Source organism: Hylobates moloch, unplaced genomic scaffold (assembly GCF_009828535.3).
Source record: "Hylobates moloch isolate HMO894 unplaced genomic scaffold, HMol_V3 SCAFFOLD_19, whole genome shotgun sequence".
NCBI classification, from domain to species: domain Eukaryota; kingdom Metazoa; phylum Chordata; class Mammalia; order Primates; family Hylobatidae; genus Hylobates; species Hylobates moloch.
This window is the reverse complement of record NW_026652294.1, coordinates 25,644,189-25,666,439: the sequence shown is the minus strand read 5'-3', so window position 1 is coordinate 25,666,439 and position 22,251 is coordinate 25,644,189. Positions and strand designations below refer to the sequence as shown.

The 22,251-nt window shown below is 46.1% G+C and overlaps 1 pseudogene; it reads right to left on the bottom strand.

The window, feature by feature from the left end:
• Nucleotides 1-22,013, bottom strand: part of LOC116458895 (keratin, type I cytoskeletal 18-like) — a 60,756-nt pseudogene extending 38,743 nt beyond the window's left edge.
• Between the last annotated feature and the right edge of the window lie 238 nt (nt 22,014-22,251).

Below are 22,251 nucleotides of genomic sequence, written 5' to 3'. Positions count from 1 at the left end.
AAACTTCTTTTAAAAAATTTATTTATGTATGTATTTATTTATTTATTTAGTAAAAGATGAGGTCTTGCTATGTTGCCCAGGCTGGCCTCGAACTCCTGAGCTCAAGCAATCCTCCTGCCTTAGCCTCCCAAAGTGCTGGGCTATAGGCGTGAGCCACTGCACCCAGCCTCACTCAACAGACTTTCATGGAGGGTCTGCTAAGTACCAGGTAACAACAAAACAAAACAGGTGTGACCTCTGGCCCATTTGGGGCTGGTGGTCTGTTGGGAACATGACAGAACATGAAAACACACACAGGATACGGAGGGTGGTTGTAAAGCGAGCTATTCACGTTATCGAGGTGGCCTTCACAACGGGGGAAGAGAAAAGGGATGGAGGGAAAACAGTGGTGCATGGGGAGGGAGAATGGGAGGATCCATCTAAATGGGGAGAAGGGACCTCTGCAGGAAGGAATGAGCTAACGGCGAGGCAATCCCTGGCTGGGAGGGTGCCCAGAGCAGATGCTGTGGATGCAACTTCCTTCATCCTCACAGCAGCCCTAAGGCACACTACTAGCTGCCCATTTCACAGAAGATGAAAACCGAGGCCCAGAAAGGTTAAGCGCATTGTCTGAGGTCACAGACAATGACCTCAGCCCAGGTGTGACAGGGACAAGTTTATGACCCAGCGTGGCCTTTAGTGACTCTGCTGCTCTGTAGGAAATACCCTGGGAGCCTGGGGTGGGGTCAGGCACAGGGCAAGGGTTTGGAGCAGGAGGAAGCACTCCTGGGAAGTGCAGACGCAGTGGTGGAGTGGAGACGCGGCGCTGGAGTGGAGACGCGACAGTGGAGGACAGACACGGCGCTGGAGTGGAGACGCGGCGCTGGAGTGGAGACGCGGCGCTGGAGTGGAGACGCTGGGCAGGAGCTCTGAGCACCCAGGCCTTGCTGCCTTGTGACTTCATGAGCATTGAGGGGTGGAAGGTAGGGCGTCTCCCTCCGGCCCCTCCCCACCTGTCTTCTACAAAAAAGCCTGATCTTGGCATCCCATGGTGAGGGGTCGATTGTGTTCTGCCGGGTTTGCTCTGTTTGGGGACCATCGAGGGCATCTCTGAAATGGGGCTTGGATTCCGGAACGCAAGGTCTAGCATGCCGTGCAAACAGTGGCTGGCACGGCACCCACCTTCTGTCTGTGGCTGGTTCAAGGGGGCACTTTTGCGTGAGGACTTTCCTCAAAATGCAAAACAGTAGATGCGACCTCATCAGGCTTGTCTTCCCTTTCAGAACAGCCCTGGACTTCAATGCTGGATTCAGCCTGGGACTCAGACCCTTACACTCATTGAAGACACCCAGACCTCATGCCACAAATCTTAGGCTAAGCAAGAGAATCCAGACACAAAACACGACATACACAAACGATTCCCTGATAATGGAGTGCAGGACAGGCACAGCCAAGCTCTGTGGATAGAGGGCAAGGTGGTGGTTACCCCCGGGATAGGCCAGGGATTGACGGACCAGGGGCACGAGGGAACATTCTGGGGTGACGGAAATATTCTGTGTCTTAACAGGGGTTTGGCTTAATCAGGTGAATTTATTTATGGAAGCGAATTGTACTTAAGATCTGGGTCTTTTACTATATATAAATTATACCTCAATAATAATAAAATGTTGATAAAAAGCTTGCCAGGTGAAGGGAAGGAAAGGTTTCCAGCCAGTAAAGATCAGAGGCAGGCCGGGCACGGTGGCTCACGCTTGTAATCCCAGCACTTTGGGAGGCAGAGGCGGGCGGATCACGAGGTCAGGAGATCGAGACCACGGTGAAACCCCGTCTCTACTAGGGTGGTGGTGGGACCTGTAGTCCAGTACGAGAGGTGAGGCAGAGAATGGGTGAACCTGGAGGAGTTGCAGTGACCCGATTGAAAAAAAAAAAAAAAAAAGATCAGAGGCATGGAGGCCCCAGGGGGAATGGTGTGCCTGGCGGAAATGGAATTATCTTGTTGGGCCAGATTATTTAGGAATTTGCTGTGGACCGAATGTTTGTTGTCACCTCCAAATCCACACGTAGAAACCTAAATCTCTAATGCAATGGCATTTGGAGATGGGGCTTTTGGGAGGTAATTAGGTCACAAGAGGCGGGTTTCATGATAGGATTAGTGCCCTATGAAAGAAGCCCAGGGAGTTAGCGTGTGTGTCCTCTCTCTCTCTTTCTCATCTCTCTCCCCTCTGGTGTGTGAGGACACAGGATCTTCCAACACCTTGATCTTGGACTTCCAGGCTCCAGAACTGAGACAGAGAGAATTCTGTTGTGTCAGCCCCGTCTAATGCGTTCTGTTCCAGCAGCCTACCCACACTGACGAAGACAGAATTTGATTTAAGGGCAATCTGGTTCCAGCTTCCCATTTTACAGACAAGTAAAAAGGTCAGAAGGAGTGATAACGTGTCCACATTTGTGCAATTCACCAGTGGCAGAGCTACGACTCCAGTTTAGAGTGTTCTTCCACCCCAATGTGTGTGTGTGTGTGTGTGTGTGTGTGAGATTGCGGGGGTTTGGAGAGAGCAGTGATTCCACTGGGGTCATAGTTGTTGAAGGAAAAGAGCAATTCACCCTGATCTGTGTTTGTGCCCCCAAAATGGGCCAGCTGTATTAAAATAACTTAAAAAAAATGCAATTTCACCCCAGTCTACCACTCCAAGAAGCCAACCCTGGCTGTTTGCCTCTACCCACTCTCTGCCCTCCGCCACGTGAGTAACAATTTAGCACAAGGTTTCTGCACCAGGGACTGAGCCAAGCTCTCTACCTAACTTGCTCTTGCCATCCTCCTGGCAAGCTGTATGGCGTGGTTATTGCCCTCCCCATTGTAGAGGGAGGAACCTGCAGCTCAGGGGAGTGAGGCTCTTTGCCTGCAGTTACATGACAGTAGGTGGCTACTGGGCATCACAGGCAGGTTTAAGTGCTATTAGGATTTGGACCCTGATTCTTACAGCCTTGGCAGTTGCTTCTGCTGCTGCCTGGAAAACTGAACTCCCAAATACTTATGTGGCTGGTAGCTGCTCCTCATCCAGGTCTCAAATCAAAGGTCAACGCCTTCAGGAAGGCTTCCTTAACCCATTCCATCTCAGCCTCCAGCACTTTCCAGTACATTCCACCTTTGTCTTCAGAACACTTGTTTTATTAACTTATCTTGTTTACTTATGTGTTTATTATCCCTATTAGAATGTAAGTCAAGGCCAGGGGCAGTGGCTCACGCCTGTAATCCCAGCATTTTGGGAGGCTGAGGCAGGCGGATCACCTGGGGTCAGAAGTTCAAGACCAGCCTGGCCAACATGGTGAAACCCCATTTCTACTAAAAATACAAAAATTAGCCAGGTGTGGTGATGGGCACCTATAATCCCAGCTACTCGGGAGGCTGAGGCAGGAGAATCACTTGAACCCAGGAGACAGAAGTTGCAGTGAACTGAGATTGCACCACTACACTCCAGCCTGTGTGACAGAGCAAGACTCTGTCTCAAAAAAGAAAAAAGAATGTAAGTCAAGAAAGAAGGAGCCTCAGCCGGGTGCAGTGGCTGATGGCTGTAATCCCAGCACTCTGGGAGGCCGAGGTGGATGGATCACCTGAGGTCAGGAGTTCGAGACCAGCCTGACCAACATGGAGAAACCCGTCTCTACTAAAAATACAAAAGTATCCAGGCATGGTGGCACATGCCTGTAAACCGAGCTATTCGGGAGGCTGAGGCGGGAGAATCGCTTGAACCCGGGAGGTGGAAGTTGTGGTGAGCAGAGATAGCACCATTGCACTCCAGCCTGGGCAACAAGAAGAGTGAAACTTCAAGAAAAAAAAAAAAAAGAAAGAAAGAAAAAGAAAGGAAGAAAGAGCAAACCTCATTTATATACTCCTGTTGAACCAACATATATTGAGTATATGTTGAATACATAAGTGAATGAGTGAATGAATGAATGTCACCTCATCCTGTGCCTTTCCACTAATTTCCAATAGTCCGCACTTTCCTGCTACAGCCTTTTACTTGGGAACTTAGGTCGTTTCCATTTTTGCACTATTGCATATCCTGTTACAATCAATGATGGTATCACATTTGTGCATTTTTGTAAAATCATGGCTGTGTGTACCCCATGAATAAAGACACTTAAAACAACAATTGAGATGAACGTTTTGTGAGGGTTCTTGTCGCAAGAGGTCCCCCATGTTCCGAAGCCCTGCTCTATTCCAGGCTCCAGGTGCACTCTTTCTCCCTGCCTCATTTTGTCCTTGCCTTGCTTGCCTGCTCTGAGAATCAAAGAGGAGCATCTTTTATATGCAAACGACGTGGTTTCGCCAATAAGATGTAGAAAGAGCTCCACCGGGCCGTGGGTTCTGCTATCTGAATTCCCGAGGTAAAGAAGAGTGGGCTCTGTTCAGCTCTTCTGAAACAAGAGCCAGGAGGTTGCTGTCCCTGGAAATTAAATCGCTGTCTGTCGTGGAGATTAGTGAGCTGCTAATGAGCTCAGGTGTGGGGGCTGGCCTTCGGGTCCCAGCTCTGCCACTTGTGAGCTCGTGCAGCTGAGTGAGTCCCTTCAGCTCTCGGCATCTCCATCTCCTCATCGGTAAAATCGGGCTAACGAGGGGAGCGGCTACAGAGGGCTGCTGAGAGCATCACATGAGAGGCTGTGAAGTGCCTGGCAGCTGGTGTTTGCACTAGAAACACTCTCCAACAGGCAGCCTCGGGGCTCCCGCCACTGTCTGAGGTCTGTGATAATGAGACATTGGTCCTGAGAGCCTCTGCTCCTTGGGCTGCCCTCCTGGCCCCATGATCCCCCACATCCTGCCTTCCTGTGGCCACCTGCTAAATCAGCCAGGTCCCTGGACCCTTGGGATTTAACTAAAAGGTCCTTAGAAGGGATGACAGCTCCCAAAGATGTGACTTGGACACTGCACTTGCAGATGTAGCACTGCCAGGTGGCTATGACTGCCAGATGCCACATGGCATTCTTCTTCATTCATTCAACTATGTGCATGTGTGATTGGAGACCCTGGGGCCCGTCCATCCATGGAAGACACAAGGGACACCTGGACTACAGGGGCTGCCGCTGCCCAGGGTGCCACAGGGAGCATGGGGCTACCAGGTGGCGGTTTGTCTCTGTGCTATACTTTCACATCACGTTCCTCTAATTATTTCCTTGAGTTAATTTACATTTATCATAGTTACAATTCGCTGTGTTGTGCTCCTAATTTGCAGAAATGCTTCAGCAGCTCAGAATTGATCCATTAACGCACAATGGTGTGATCAAGACGGTGGAACGATGGCGAGAACGCAGAATGAGCTCGCAATCGTAAACCAAGTGAGAGGTGTCTGTGTTGGTCCTGAGAGGAGAACCTCCTGAGAGATGACTTTCCACAAGTGGCCCAAACACACAAGCATGAGTTAAAATACAGCAAGTCCACGTTTCTGAAACATGGATTGCAGCATAGTAGTGAACTCACCCCTTCGACCTTGCACTTCATTATCTGTCGTGAAGCTTTGTCAAACAGCCTCCTGAAACGGAGGAACGCTTCATCTCTTTTCCAAGGAAAGTGTGGGGATCTCTCTGGCAGGGAAATCGCATTTCAAGCACAAAACCAGGCGTGCCCATGCAAAATTGAGTGATTTCACTAATAAAGGCTGAAATGAGACAAAAGCAACATCAGTCAAAGTTGCTCTTTCTGTAGCGACAGCAGAGGAGGTGAAGTGGCTGCTGAGGAGGTAGTAAAAGCAACCCCCAAATTAATGCCAAATGTGATGCTCGGGGAGAAAACGAAAGGAGCAGCAAAATCCTCTATCAAGTGGCACTCTGGGATATTGTCTAACAGCACGGACGTAGAATGTGGAAGAGCAATTTCTGGATGTGTGCCTGTCAGCGGTCACTTCTCTTTACCCAGGAAAACCTCTGCTGCAAAGAGGGGGAATCAGGTCCTGGCAGGTTCGGTCTGAAGCATGATGGTTTTGAGGAAAGTGATGTGATCACAGCTAGCATTTTGTGAGTACGTGCTTGGGCCAGGAAGTGCTAAAAGCACTTTGTAAGCATTCAGTAACATTTACTTCTATTTTATTTATGTATTTATTTAATTTAATTAATCTATTTAATTAATGTCCCACCTCAGATACTTTTATTATTTAGATTTTATAACTGACAAACCAGGGGACATGGAGGCAGGCTACCTTGCCTACAGTGACACAGCTAGCTAGCAGTGGAGAGGTGAATGCCCTGCCAACTATCTCCATACAGACGCTTAACCACCATGCCAAACAGCTTCTGGTCAAACCTGAGGGAGAAGTCTCTTTTTCTTTCTTGACTTTTGAAAGCTCGTGTTTCAGGAAAAGAGGTTTTTCACAGAGTTAAGTTATGAGGATGATAATTTTCTGGTAGCCATGGTGTGGACTGGAAAAGGCAAGTTCAAGTTGGTTCTTACAATGCATCACCATCTAATTCCCTGTAGGGGCAACCATCAAATCTGTGCCTGGCTGGGCGTGGGGGCTCACGCCTGTAATCCCAGCACTCTGGGTGGATCACTTGAGGTCAGGAGTTCGAGACCAGTTGGCCAACATAGTGAAATCTCGTCTGTACTAAAAATACAAAAATTAGGCTGGCATGGTGGTGCATGCTTGTGCTTGTAATCCTAGCTACTTGGGAGGCTGAAGCGGGAGGATTGCTTGAACCCAGGAGGTGGAGGTTGCAGTGAGCCAAGATCACACCACTGCACTCCAGTCTGGATGACAGAGTGAGACTTGTCCCCAAAAAAAAAAAAAAAAGAAAAAAATCCGTGCCCTAACTTTGCCTCACATCGAAGGAATTAACGTGAATCACTGACAGCAAGACCAAGCACAGCTGCTGAGGCATCTGAATTCTCCCTGGGAGGTCATTGACAGGAGGCACCACATTCTCAAGAAGAGATTTGAAATGAAACAGCACATAAACCTCTGCTTCTTGACACGGATAAAGTGAGTGGATGTCCCTGCCAGATGTCCAGGGGCTCAAGGAGGATCCATTTAGTGTCTGTTTAGTACCAGGAAGGCCCCGGACCCGTTGTTTCAGGCCAGGAAAGTCACAGATGCCTCAAAAAGACCAAATCATAGAACTGCTGGGAAAAGCAGTTGAGGATCAGACACAAGGGATCACATCCACGAGCTGCAACCAAATGTGAACTATGTCCAGAGCTGAGCACGGTGAAAAAGCGGGTGAGGAGCGCGTTTCCTGTTATCTTCCTCGCAGCCTGCTCTCCAGCATTTGACTGAGTCTGGCAGTGGCAGGACCCGTTTTCTGCAAGAAATCTGTCAAAAGTGACTGTCTCTTGTCTGATCTCAGCCTGTCCTTTCCAGAAGGAGCCACAGTGTGCTGCCTGCTGTTGTCAAAGGTCGGGAATTGTGAGATGGGATTTTCTAATTCAGTAGAAGTGAGGAGCTGGAAAGAAAAGGAATCCACAACTCAATCTCTCTGGCCTTGGGGCCATAGCCAGCTTGATACAAATGTAATCTCTCAAACTTAAAGGAAACAGTCATTATTATGACTTGTTTTTCAGTATCGCCTTCACTTCAATTGCTTTTAAAAATTGTGATGAATTGACCGGGTGCAGTGGCTCATGCCTGTAATGCCAGCACTTTGGGAGGCCAAGGCGGGCAGATCACCTGAGGTCAGGAGTTCGAGACCAGCCTGGCCAAAATGGTGAAACCCCGTGTCTACTAAAAATACAAAAACATCAGCTGGGTATGCTGTTGCATGCCTGTAGTCGCAGCTACTTGGGAGGCTGAGGCAGGAGAATTGCTTGAACCCAGGAAGCGGAGGTTGTATTGAGCCAAGATTGTGTGATTGCACTCCAGCCTGGGCAACAAGAGCAAAACGTCTAAAAAAAAAAATTGTGATGACCTTCTAGGGAAAACAATTCCCTGAACTGCCTGGGCTGGGAGACCTTCCTGACTTTTCTCTGGACATGGAGTCTTCCCTTTGAGAGGTCACAGCCAGGCTGGTAGCCTCAGGGCAGGGTGGGAAGTGGTCCCCACATCTGGTTCTTCGCCAGAGCTCCCCTTCTCCGTGGCTGGCGCCACCACCCACTCAGCCGCTCTGCCTAGAGGCCATGCTTGACATTTCCCTCTCCCTCATCTTCTTTTCCTGATTCATCACCAAATCTTGAGGACTTTGCCTCTTCACACTATCCAGTCTGCCTCTCTACGCCCGTCTTCACCGCAGCCCCTGATCCCAGGCCCCATCTCCGGGCTGGACCATCCTAACAGCGTCTTCTAGGACATGCTCTGAGTTCCCCCAGGCCCACTGCCATTCAATGGCCTGGGCAGCTGCTTCAAAGCACAAATGGGCGCCCTCCCTTCTCTCCTCTTGCCCTTGCATTGCAGACCTCTCAGTGACAGCTCCTGCCCTACCCTGAGCTGTGTAACTCACCGAATCTCACAGCAAGCCCATGAGGGAGGCAGCTCTGTGTGGGCCGCCGGGGAAGCAGATGCTGGTACAGGTTGCAGTCCCAGGAAGCAGGGCGAGGCAGGCCAGGAGGGAAGCCCACCCAGAGAGTGTTACTGTTGCAGGGGGTGCCCAGCCCCTCCAGGGCCCTACGGCTGTGTAGAAGGCACCTTGACGATAAGACGCAGGGCTGTTCTCCACTGACCCCAATCCCACGAGTTGAGGTTTGTCCCGAAGGGTGGTGACTCCCCTCCACGTCCAGGCTCCCCATGGAGGGAAGGCTGAGTAAACTCCTGGCTTCAGAAAAAGCCTGAAAGCACAGAGGTGGGAACATTTGGAGGGCACTAAGGGCGGGGCATTGGCAGTGGCCTGGGTCCCGGCATTGGGGGTGCTCTGCTGAGCCTGCCAGGGTGAGCTGAGGGGGTGGCGTGGGGCCAAAACGGTCTCCTACACCAGAAGGTGGTGTCTCCATTTTGCAGATGTGGAAACAGAGGCCCAGGGAGGCCAGTGGCTTGTTCAAGCTCATGCCATCGCTAAAGACCAACAACATCCATTTGGTTGGCAGCATCTCTCTGCAAGAGCTGGTCCTGCTCAGAAGTGCCAAAGAGGCTGGGCATGGTAGCTCATACCTGTAATCTCAGCACTTTGGGAGGCCGAGGCAGGCAGATCGCTTGAGCCCTGGAGTTCAAGACCAGCCTGGGCAACATAGTGAGACCTCATCTCTACAATAAATAAATAAATAAATAAATAAATAAATAAATAAATAAATAAATGTAAATAAATTAGCCAGGCATGGTGGTACCCACCTGTCGTCTCAGCTACTTGGGAGGCTGAGGCAAGAGAATCCCTTGAGCATGAGAGGTTGAGGCTGCAGTGAGCTATGACCTTGCCTCTGCACTCCAGCCTGGGTGACAGAGACCCTGTCTCTAAAAATAAAAAATAAAAAAAAGTCCTGAAGAATTCACATCCCTGGAACACCCCTCATCCAGTGAGTGCTGAGGGTGGGGGATAGACACTGCTGGGGTCCCTGAGGCAGCAGCTCTCAAGAGACTCCCAGAGTCCCCCGATTTTGGGATGAATGCAGAATATAAGCAAGCTTATCTGTAGCCGAGACGTGGGTCCTCAACCACAGGAGACCCCACACGCTCAGTCACAGTCCCCAGCCCCTTTTGGCTCAGTCTCGTCCTTTTTGGTGTGGGACAAAGACCCAGGGAGCTGGCACTTTCAGCTCCTCTTCCATTCACTGTGTATGTCAGTAATAAACTGTCTCCAAGAGTGGTTTATTGTGTCCATACTGGCTGAATCTGACCATCAGACCTCGGCTTTGTCCATCCTGCTGTGAACTTCTGAAGAGGCCCAAACTAAGACAGCTTCTCATTTATTCCAACGTACACTAGAAAAAATATAACTAGAACCACACACCCTATGCTAAATCAAGCATTGAAGGTTTGCATGTTTCAGTGAATTTTGATTCGAAGGTGAGAATCCTGACCAGGTGGCCCCGTGGACACAGAACAAATGGAGAGGCAGGGCTTGAAGCTGCCGACTGAGAAAGGCCTCTGAGCATCGGCCTCTGGGCCACATGGGAGGTAGGCTTGTTCCTGGGATACATCCCAGGTGGCTACTGGTGCTTCCGTGACCAGATCCCAGATCCCCGTCCTCCAGGCACAGGGACTTCCCTCACCTTTTCTGGTTAACTGATCCTGAGTCACCACGGCACCTGGATTTGTAGGTTGCCCTGCCTGCATACGGTAGAGCATACACACTGTTTGTCCCTCCCTCCCTCCCTTCCTCTCTCTCTCTCTGCTTTCTTTTCTTTTCTTTTTTCTTTCCTCTTTTCTTTTTTCTTTCCTCTTTTCTTTTTTATTTTTTCTTTCTTTTTGAGACAGGGTCCTAGTGTGTGGCCTAGGCTAGAGTGCAGTGGTGCAATCATGGCTCACGCAGCCTCTACCTCCCAGGCTCCAGCCATCCTCCCACCTCAGCCTCCTGAGTAGCTAGAACCACCATACCCAATAATTTTTTTTTTTTTTTTGATAGAGACAGGGTCTCCCTGTGTTGCCCAGGCTGGTCTCAAACTCCTGGGCTCAAGCAATCTGCCCGCCTTAGCCTCTCGAAGTGCTGGGATCACAGGCATGAGCCATTGCGCCCGGCCCACACTGTGTTGTCTTTCTCTCCGTCCCTCCACCCACTCACAGCTTTCTTCCCAAATTAGATTCGAGGTGGCATACAAAATCCATTCCTCATCCCTAAGATGCCCCCAGGTATGGGAGCAACGCTAATTTCATAGTTTTCCAGAACACTAGCAAACACCACTATAATTCCAAGATTAAAAAAAAAAAAACCTCAGTGACAAGTGCACACCTCCAACCACACAATTCCATCCCGATTGCTCAATTTCTTTTTGGTGATCACTATCAAGATTTGAGCCCACGATTTCTTCTGAATCCCACTTGGCCATTGCATGTAACATCACACTTTGCTTTCCAAACCCTGTTTGTGGTCTGCCTGCCCCCGCACTCTCAGAACTGGCAGAATGGATCTGAGTGGCATTGAGGAATCCAGGGGGTTTGTACAGGAGCGAGAGTTTCATTTTCCCCTTAATTGAATTACTTATCACTGGAAGTTAAATGGCTGTTTCTGAAAAGCAGCCAGACGCTTCAGACAGACGGATGTTTGGCTCCTGTGTGATATTCCTTTTTAACACATGAATTGGTCACTGAAACCTCTCCCAACCCTCGGAAATGCTAGACTCTATTCTGAGAGATTTGGCAGTTTCACCTGCCTTTAATGCATTGGCAGGTGTGTGACAAGCATGGGTCTTACACGCAAAATGAATTTTTGGCTTTTTTGTCTATTATTGTAGCTCAGGAATACACTCACAGAATTGGGAGACTATGGTTGGGACGGCCCAACATAAAATGTATTCCAAGAAGTAATTGCAAAATTCACCTGGGAGTGGGGTGGAGGGGAGTTGAGGCAGCACTCAAAGACAGAGGCACTCATCATCCTGAACAACCAACACTGAAGTGCTTCAGTCGGTCCATGTGACTGCTGTGATATTGTGATATAATTAGAAACGTATATTTTGGTCCTTGTCCCTGGCTGCGAGCCAGAGCTCTGAAAACCCTTGTAATCTTCTGAGTGACAGGAGTGCTAGGAAAACCTTTTGTTCTAACATTTTGTCTGTGACCCTGGTTCCTGACAGTGATTCTGAATCCCTTGGAATTTCTGGGGAGATAGAAGCATCTTTTATTCTAATGAGGTGATGCTTGGTGGCTCCTGGTTGGGGGTTAAGTGCTAGAAAGACCCAGACATGATTAGAAGCCTGGAGCTTTCAGCTCCACCCACCACCCTCCAGGCAGGGGAGAGGGGCTAGAGATTGAGCTAATAATCAGACTTGCCTACATGATGAAGCCTGAAGTACAGGTGTGGAGAGCTTCCAGGTGGGTGAACATATCCAGGTGCCAGGGGGAGGCGCACCCCAACTCTAGGGCGACAGAAGTTCCTGCTCTCAGGGCCCTCTCAGGCCTCGCCATGTATGCCTCCTCCTCTGCTAGTCACCTGCCCCCTTTATCATCTCCTTTATAACAGACCAGGGAGCACAAGTGCAGCGTCTCCCTGAGATCTGAGTCCTGGCGAATCGATCGAAACCGAGGAGGGGGTCATGGGTGACTTATAGTCAATTTATAGCCAAGTTGAATGGAAATGTGGGTGACGTGGGGATTCAATACTTGCAACTGGTGTCTGAAGTAGGGGACAGTCTTGTGGGACTGGCCCTTACCTGGTGGGGTCTGCACTAATGCCAGGTACGTAGTGTCAGAATTGAGTTAAATTGTGGAACAGCCAGCCAGTGTCCAGGAAGCTGCAGAGTTGGTTGGTTTGGGAAGACATATTTGATGTCAGAAGGGAAGTGGTGGTGAGAGTATAGAAAATTTTTTTTCCTTTTTTTTTTTGTTTTTGAGATGGGGGTTTCACTCTTTCACCTAGAGTGGAGTGAGGTGGCGTGGTCTTGGCTCACTGCAACCTCTGCCTCCTGGGTTCAAGAGATTCTCCTGCCTCAGCCTCCCGAGTAGCTGGGATTATAGGCGCCCACCACCATGCCTTGCTCATTTTTGTATTTTTAGTAGAGACAGGGTTTCACCATTTTGGCCAGGCTGGCCTTGAACTCCTGACCTCAGGTGGATCCACCTGCCTTGGCCTATCAAAGTGCTGGGATTACAGGTGTGAACCACCGCACCTGGCCTTTTTAAATTTTTTAACTGCCAATTAAGAGAGACAGGCTGTGAGTATAAAGATGCTGACATAGATTAGATTATTGTTCCAGAATATTCACTGTCTGCCCCACAACCCCATGGGGGATGACACTTCTTCACCCCTTGGTGCTGGACCTGGTCATGTGACCTGCATTTGTTCCACAGTGGGTGGAGCCCAGTTGCCCACTTATTGGTGTGACTTGTTTTGGTCAAATGGAAATGAGTGGCTTTGCCCCCGCAAATACCTGAAATGCTCGGATGAAGTGGCCTCACCACACTGCGCTTCTGCCACCCATGAGGAGGCTGCCCTGAGGTAGCTGCTGCTGCTTTGGCTTGTAGCCGCAAATGAACACAGGTGGAGCACACCTAGATTCAACCAGCAGCTTAGAGTCAAGCCCGGCCCAGTCCTTGTCCACTGACCTCCAGCTAACCACAGGCATGCGGGAGAGAAGACTTGATTATTGTTGGAAGCCGTTGAGTTTGGGGTTGTTTGTTAGGCAGCATCACTGACTGTAGCTGACTGATACAGATGCCAACACAGTTTCAAACATGAGCCTCAAAAGGTAAAGGGGGACTGGGTGTGGTGGCTCACGCCTGTAATCCCAGCACTTTGGGAGGCTGAGGCAGGCAGATCACTTGAGGTGAGGAGTTCGAGACCAGCCTGGCAAACATGGTGAAACCCCATCTCTACTAAAAATACAAAAACTAGCCGTGCGTGGTGATGTGTGCTTGTAATCCCAGTTACTCAGGAAGCTGAGGCAGGAGAATCAGGAGAATCGCTTGAACCAGGAGGTTGCAGTGAGCTGATATCGTGTCACTGCACTCCAGCCTGAGCAACAGAAGGAGACTCCATCTCAAAAAAAATAAAATAAAATAAAGGGAGAGGGGGAACTGCCCCGCCCCCTGCCAAGTGCAGGCATCAACTTGTGATGAAGCCGCTGATGGCGTGGACAGCTCTGCAGATGCCTCTTTTCCATGTGGACAACTCTTCATTTCTCCAGGCAGCCTGCACTGACCAACGAGGAGAAACAAATGTTTAGCTTTAATACTTCACCATCTTGACCCATGAAACCCAATTTTAAAGTCAAATTGGGTGTGCACACTTAGGTTTCAGTCTAAATGCTGTGGTGCTACCACTGTCCACAAATTAACTGAAGTGACGAGGTTGAGGGGACATCAAGTGGGCTGAGGTCACACCCTCTGGTCTATGTAGCTGAGTCACCCTTGTGTAGGAGGACTCGTTCGTCCCACATTTAAAATGGAAATTCCCAAATCCCAGGACCCCTCTTAGTTTGGGGGGTGGGGTCACTCTATGCTCACCTAGGCTTGGGTCTGGCCAGGTCTTTGACAGCCACTGTAAGATGAATTCATTCATTTCAGAAACATTTACACTTCAAAAAATTTGTGTTTTAGGATTATGGAGACATTATTCCTCCAGTAAACAAGATAAAAATAGATGCAGACATTAGGATGGAAATTAGGCTGGTAAAGATGGTGTATGAAACACACACTATTTCTCACCCTCTGTCTTCAAACCCACTAGCATGACATTCAGTGGATTTTTACAGATGTTTATCCACAAGGACAAAGAGAACAGGACAGGAGATGATGGAAATAAGACTTGAGAAGCAGAAAGAGACATGCAGCACCTGACCCAGCAGTGCTGAGAAAGATGAATCAGAACAGGTTTGGGGGAAATCTGAGAAGCCCTGACTTACCCCCACAGAATCCCCTGGAAGAGGGATGAAGGGTGCCTGGCTAAGAGGCAGTTTGATCCTGATTCTTCTCCCTGGTGCCATGCTGGGTTGCTGCCCTCCTATACCCTGAGGCTTATGCTGGCAGAGGAAACACAAATTTGGTTGTAGTAAAGAAAGACTTTATTCAGAAGGACTATTGCAAGTGGGTGGAGGGGAACTATTGTAATAGAACGCTCTGCCCATGAGAGCTGCAAGCATCTCTAGAGTTAGACAGAAAGAACTTTTCTTTTCTAGAGATGAGTAAGCAAATCTAGAAAGAGCCAGGTGTGGGGAAATGGGATGAAAGGATGGTCTGTGGCCATGTGCGGTGGCTCACGCCTGTAGTCCTAGCACTTTGGGAGGCCGAGGTGGGTGGATCACTTGAGCTCAGGAGTTTGAGACCAGCCTGGCCAACATGGTGAAACCCTGTCTCTACTAAAAATACAAAAATTAGCTGGGCGTGGTGGTGCACACCTGTAATCCCAGCTACCTGGGAGGCTGAGGCAGGATAATCGCTTGAACCTGGGAGGCAGAGGTTGTAGTGAGCTGAGATCGCACCATTGCACTCCAGCCTGGGGGACAAGAGCAAAACTCCGTCTCAAAAAATAAAAAAGAAAGAAAGAAAGAAAGGATGGTGTGAGTAAATAGTAGATCAAAGAATATTTTATTGTGAGGCCAGCCTATTCTTAGGAGGGGTTTTAAGTTGGCTAAGGTGAGGTGATGGGGGGCAACGTTCAAAGTTCAGAGATCTTTGAATTTTGAGGAAGGAGACAAGCTTAACCAAAGTTTGGTTCCCAAGCATTTTTTTCTGATTCATTAGTGGGGACAGGCAGCTCAGCTTGTCTGGTAAGAAAGAGAAACAAAGGAGAAAATATAGGAGGAACTCGTCTAGTAAATTAGAACTGGAGGGCTTGAGTTTTCTGATTGAAATGGCTCAATGAGTTTCCAACACAATGGGTAAAAATAAATTCACTTTTAGAACTTTAGAACAACAGAGCAAATACACACGTCCTAAGAGGAAGCACGGATCTTGAGGCAGAATGATTTTTGCCCTCCCAGCAGCAATATTGCTAGTTAGATGATAATAGAGAAGTGCCTTCAAAATTCTGAAGGCATTTCAATTTTAGAATTTAAATTCTAAAACCAGCTGAAATGTGATATTAGATTTTAAACAAAATCAAAACCAAAAACTTTTAACACACCTTTTCTGAGAAAGCTACTAAGGGGTTTTCACCACCAAACAATGACATAAACCAAAAGAAAGAAGGCAGAGGAAAAAGAAACAGGGAATTCAACTCGAAGGAGAAATGAAGAGAATCCTTAGAAGGGATTCATGAAGGCAGATCCCAGGATGTAGAAGATTACCAGTTCATATTGGGGCATATTAAAGTTCTCTAGGAGAATTATCACCAATAACATAAAAGTGTTAGTATTCTGTTGCATATAAATATATTGAGAGGCCATTTAGACAATCAGTGGTAAATGTGAGACTAAATTAGCAATATGTAATTGAAAACAAAGCAAATAAAAAACAAGACAATATGAATTCAGGAAAAAGATATAAGAAAGGAAAAGCAATCACAGAATACTGTATGGTTCAGCTGTGAATATACTTATATAGTCATAAAAAGTATTGGATATTGATCTAAACACAATTACAATATACACATCTGTGAGGGGTGGAGAGAGAAAGCCAAGAGGTTGAGGATTAAGAGAGAAGTCAGGAAAGAGGAGATTGTGTAGTGTTTGTAGGCATGAAGTGAAGCTAAATCATCATCTTTCACAATGGGAAGTTGATAGATAATGCCTAAATCTAAGTAATCAATAACAATCTAAGAATGATATTGATAGATTTATAGGTACATGTTAAAAAATCAGGCAAAAGAGTACATGTTTTTGGGAAGTGGGAAATGGGGATGTGGGTAAGAGATTGCTGTTTTTAGTAAACAATACTTATAGAAAAATTCAATTCTTTATCCATGTTCTTTAACCTAAAATTTAGATAAAAGCAAAAACACTGAATAGTGGACCCCTCACACATGAACAAATAAGGACAATACAAAAATATGGCAACCCATTTTGGATTTAGCTTGCAGTCTCTTCTCTTCTCTTCTCTTCTCTTCTCTTCTCTTCTCTTCTCTTCTCTTCTCTTCTCTTCTCTTTCTCTTCTTTTTTTCTTTTCTTCTTTGGAGACAGAGTCTCACTGTGTCGCCCAGGCTGGAGTGCAGTGGCGTGATCTTGGCTCACTGCAACCTCCGCCTCCTGGGTTCAAGTGATTCTTGTGCCTCAGCCTCCCTAGTGGCTGGGATTACAAGCATGAGCCACTACGCCTGGCTAATTTTTGTATTTTTAGTAGAGACGGGGTTTTGCCATGTTGGCTGGTCTTGAACTCCCGACCTCAGGTGATCCGCCCACCTTGTTGGGGATCTTCCCAAAGTGTTGGGATTACAGGCGTGAGCCGCTGCACCTGGTCACAATTTCTTGATTATTAGTCAAATTGAGCTTTTCTTTTCTTTTCTTTTCTTTTTTTCCAGTCTGTTTGCTAGCCTTTTGGGTTTCCTCTTCTAAAAAGTAACTCTTCATAGTCTTTCCTTATTTTTCTATTGGATGTACTGCTGGTCATAACTTAAACAACAATCTTCTCTCATCTTGACCTTGGCCTTCATCTTGAACTTCATTTTGTGTTATTTGTGTGTGTGCATGCTTATACATGTGGAAGTGTTACATGTTTTGATGAACCGAATTTATCTATCTCTCTTGGTAGTTTGAGTTTTGGTGTCTTACTTAAGGGAGACTTCATAACCCTGAGGCCAAATGATACTGTCCTATATTTGCTTCTAAAAGTTTTAGAATTTTACTACTTGTCTTTAGGTCTTTTATCCATGTGTTATTGATTTTTGCAAAAGATCTGGAAATAAATGGGTCACATCCCCCCTCCAATACAGCAGGGCAAAGTGAAAAAAAAAAGTCAATGAACTGGAAACTGTACCTGAAAAAATTATCTAGAACATGGCACAGTGGGACAAAGTGGCAGGAAATCTGAAAGAGGCATTGAGAGGCATAGATAATAGACATGGAGCATAGACCAAGAAGGATGAGAAGAGTTAGCATCCCCTATGTTCCAAAAGGTGATTAGGGAGTCCATGTGAGTGAGCAACATAGGAGATGTTTAGACAAATTTCCAGAATGAATGTGAGATACCAATCCTTAAAATCAGGAAATCTTATCAATTTTAAACAGAATAAATAAAAGAAATTCACACTTAGGTAAAGAATAACAGAGATGGAAGGAAGGGTGGGGGCGAGACAGAGAGAGAGAGAGAAAAAAAGGAGGAGGGGTAGGAGGGACGAATGGCTGGCTCTCACTAGCAAAAATAGTAATCTGAAAATAGTGAAAAATATCTTCAATATGCATAAAGAAAATACCTAGCAAAAATGACTTTTAAGAATGAACGTAAAACTGGGTGTGGTGGCTCACACCTGTTATAATCCCAGCACTTTGGGAGGCTGAGGCAGGAGGATCACTTGAGCCCTGGAGTTTAAGATCAGCCTGGGCGACGAAGTGAGAGCTTGTCTCTATAAACAAAAAATGCCACCAGTGGTGGTGCATGCCTGTAATCCCAGAACTTTGGGAAGCCAAGGCGGGAGGATCACTTGAGGCCAGGAGTTCGAGATCAGTCTGGCCAACATGGCAAAACCCTGTCTCTACTAAAAATATAAAAAGTTAGCCAAGCATGGGTGCAGGTGCTTGTAATCTAGCGACTCAGGAGGCTGAGGCACAAGAATTGCCTGAATCTGGAGGTGAAGGTTGCAGTGAGACAAGATTGCACCACTGAACTCCAGCCTTGATGACAGAGTGAGACTGTGTCTCAGAAAGAAAGAAAGAGAGAGAGAAAGAAAAAGAAAAGGAAGGAAGGAAGGAAGGAAAGGAAGGAAGGGGAAAAGAAAAAAATGAAAGTAAAATAAAGACATCCTCAAATATTTAAAAATCTGCAGGAATTTTTCCCAAAAGATTGTCACTAGAAAGAATTCTAAAGAAAAGTCAGATAAATAAGGAAGAATGATGAGCGAAAACAGTGCTCAATATGTGAGTAAATCAAGACAAAACTGATTACATAGAAAACCAACATTTTGTGGGGTTTAAAAGATATATGTTTACGTTATTCATCAATATTATACAGCAGGAAAAGACTGATCAGAGTTCAAGTGTTTAAGGTTCTTGTGTTGTTTAGAAAAAGAGTAAAGATTGTGATGAATCTCAGAATTCCTTACTAAAATTACTAGGGCAACCACTAAAGGAATAAAAATAGAAACTATCATTTCCAAATTAATAGAGGGAGATATTGGAATGAGGAAAAGGAATTTAATCCAACAGGAGTTAAGGAAGGTTAGAAAAAAAGCAAAATTGGTAGCACAATTTGAAAGCACATAATGTGTTGGTGGAAATGAATCCAAACAGAACCATAACTACTATATATAAATGAAGTAAACTTGTAAAACTCTACAGTTAAAGATTGTCATACTGAAATTAAAAAAAAAAATCTGGTCAGTAGTTTGAGACCAGCCTGGCCAACACGGTGAAACCCCGTCTCTACTAAAAATACAAAAATTAGCCGGGCGTGGTGGTGCGTGCCTGTAATCCCAGCTACTCGGGAGGCTGAGGCAGGAGAATTTCTTGAACCCGGAAGGTGGAGGTTGCAGTGAGCCAAGATTGTGCCACTGTACTCCAGCTCTGGGCGACAGAGCAAGACTCCGTCTTGGAAAAAAAAAAATCTATCTACATGTTATTAACAATAGATACACCTAAAACAAAGGCAGAAAAATTGAATGCCACTTACTAAAAGAAAGCTATAGCTATATTAATATCAGACCAATTGACTTTAATGTAAACCACTTGACCAGAGACTAAAAGTGCTGCTCATAATGAACAGTTCAATTAACTAGGAGTCTGTAACAATTAAAATTTTGTATGTATCTAATAATATAAATCAAAATACAAAAAGCAAAAATTGATAGAATTACAGAGAGATAAATTCACTACCATATTGGGAAGTTTTAGTGTACCTCTCTCAGCCAATGATAGATTAAGAAGATAAAAATTTAGGAAAAATGAAGAATATTTGAATAACAAAATAACTAAGCTCAAAAGGGAAACAAAAGACAAACTCAATCCAGGTAGATGAGGAGAGTTTAATAAGACAGATAATTTGCAACAGTGTCCTGATAAAAAGCGATGTTCTCACAAGTTAAGAGACCTGTAGAGCAGAGGTGTACTTGGCATTGGTTGAGTGAACCTGTTATTCATATTTGCAGTCAAAGCATCTCTGACATTTTATCTGATATTTTAACAGTAGAAGCTGTTACAAATGTTTACAATTTTTTTTTTTTTGAGATGGAGGCTCGATCTGTCACCCAGGCTGGAGTGCAGGGGCATGATCTTGGCTCACTGCAACCTCTGCCTCCTGGGTTCAAGCAATTCTCTGCCTCAGCCTCCTGAGTAGCTGGGACTACAGGTGCATGCCACCATGCCTGGCTAATTTTTGTATTTTTAGTAGAGACGGAGTTTCACCATGTTGGCCAGGCTGGTCTTGAACTCCTGACCTCAGGTGATCTGCCCACCTGGGCCTCCCAAAGCACTGGGATTACAGGCATGAGCCACCGCATCCGGCCTTACAAATATTTTTATATACACGGTTCTGGAAATTGGGCTACAAAAAGTATTGCAACAAAGTTAATGCTGAGTACCAAAATAGACTTCAGCCTCCAGGGTGTCCTGTCTTTGCTGCAGTTATTAATCAGACCCTCGAGAGGTTGGAGCCCTTTGTACATCAACCTAATGTCCTCAAGAGGGATGCAACTTTTTGTAAATAAGTTCTCTAAATTTTTGTCGCACTGTTTTCAAATTTGTTGGAAGTCTTTAATCAATGTGTTCAATAAACCAGTGCCAAGAATTTTGAGCTTTGAAGCTCTAGTGAATTATAATTATCAGAAACAATCCTTGCCAATAGAGAAACATTGAAATTCATTCCTACAAAAGCAAGGGAGGAGATGAAGAAATTAAATGCTGAGAGCTCCAATGGTGTACGAGGTATAATTTTTAAATCTCATAATTGTTTTTGGAATAGCTCAACGTGGGGAAGAAACTTTTGATGAGATTCTTAGTTTTAATTGGAAAAATTTATATTCAGTTCCGGAATGGAAAGAAATCAAGAAGGTCTACTGTTTTGCAGCATCTAAATCTGATTAAACATTCGAAAGGATAATCAATTTTGGCAGGGGGGAGGGGATAAGTTTTGGCTTATAAAAATATTTGTTGATGAAAATTACCCTGGATGGAAACAGCATGATTGAAATATATGGAGATATTTGAGCTGGAATATTTACACATTTCAATTAAAAAAAAAAAACTCAGTATATCCTCCATTTAGTAGAGTTTTTTTCTGAGCTTACCTATTACCTCAGTACCTACAGAAGAGGATTTTCTCAATTAAAATATGGTCTGCAGAGAACAGTTAATTAATGTCCACAGATGTAATTTATAACAAAAGAATGTAACTTTGAGTAAGACTCTAAGTGATTTTATCAAAGAAGTGAGAATAGTAAGACCAAACTTAAGAAAAAAATGTTTTTAGAAAAATGCCACTGGCTTTTATAGGTCCACCACTCTGACAATCTAATTTTTTTGTTGTTTGTTTGTCTTTTTGAAATAGAGTCTCGCTCTGTCGCCCAGGCTGGAGTGCAGTGGCACGATCTCGGCTCACTGCAACCTCCGCCTCTCGGGTTCAAGCGATTCTCCTGCCTCAGCCTCCTGAGTAGCTGGGACTACAGGCGCCCGCCACCATGCCTGGCTAATTTTTGTATTTTTTGTAGAGATGGGGTTTCACCATATTAGCCAGGCTGGTCTCGAACTCCTGACCTTGTGATCCACCCGCCTCAGCCTCCCAAAGTGCTGGGATTACAGGCGTGAGCCATCGTGCCTGGCCAACAATCTAATTTGTCAGGCAATACATAATATTTCAGAAAATGCATATTTTAATTATCTCTAGCCACTCTCAAAAGCATCCCAGTTTGAATGGCAACCCTATCTTTCCTAAGACCTTGATGTGGTCGATCACCCCACCTCCTCCTGGAAGCCTTTTTTTGGCTTCTGAGGCTCAGCAGTTGCCTGGTTTTCCATCTGCCCCATTGGCCACTCCTCAGCTGACATCTCTGCTAGCTCCTCCCCAATCCCTACACCCCTAAACCATGGCCTGCACAGTTCTCAGCCTTCTTCCTTTTCCTGTTTACACTCTCTGCCAAGGTGATCACAGGATGGGGCTTTAAATACTAGTTATTAATGATTCTCCAAAGGACCACTTTCCAGAGCTCCAGAATCCCATATTCCAGAGCCAGCCTGATATCATCCCACTGGGAGAATTTGTTTATTACATTTTTTATTTCCATAGGTAATTGGGGAACAGGTGGTGTTTGGCGACACGAGGAATTTCTTTAGTGTTGATAAGTGGGATTTTAGTGCACCTGTCACCCGAGCAGTATATACTGCACCCAATTTGTAGTCTTTTATCCCTCACCCGCTTCCCACCCTTTTTCCCTGAGTCCCCAAAGTCCATTGTGCCATTCTTATGCCTTTACATCCTCACAGCTTAGCTCCCACTCCAACCTCAACAGTCTGTGATCTCCTCACCAAGCCTATTTTTCTCACCCTTGTTGCTGCTTCAGTTGATGTCTCCACGTTTACAGAACCTGGGGGCAGTCTTAAGTCCTTGCTGTTTCTCACGCTTCACATCCAGCCCATCAGCAAGTCCTATTGGCTCTGCATTCAAAATATACCAATAAAAATGGGGACTT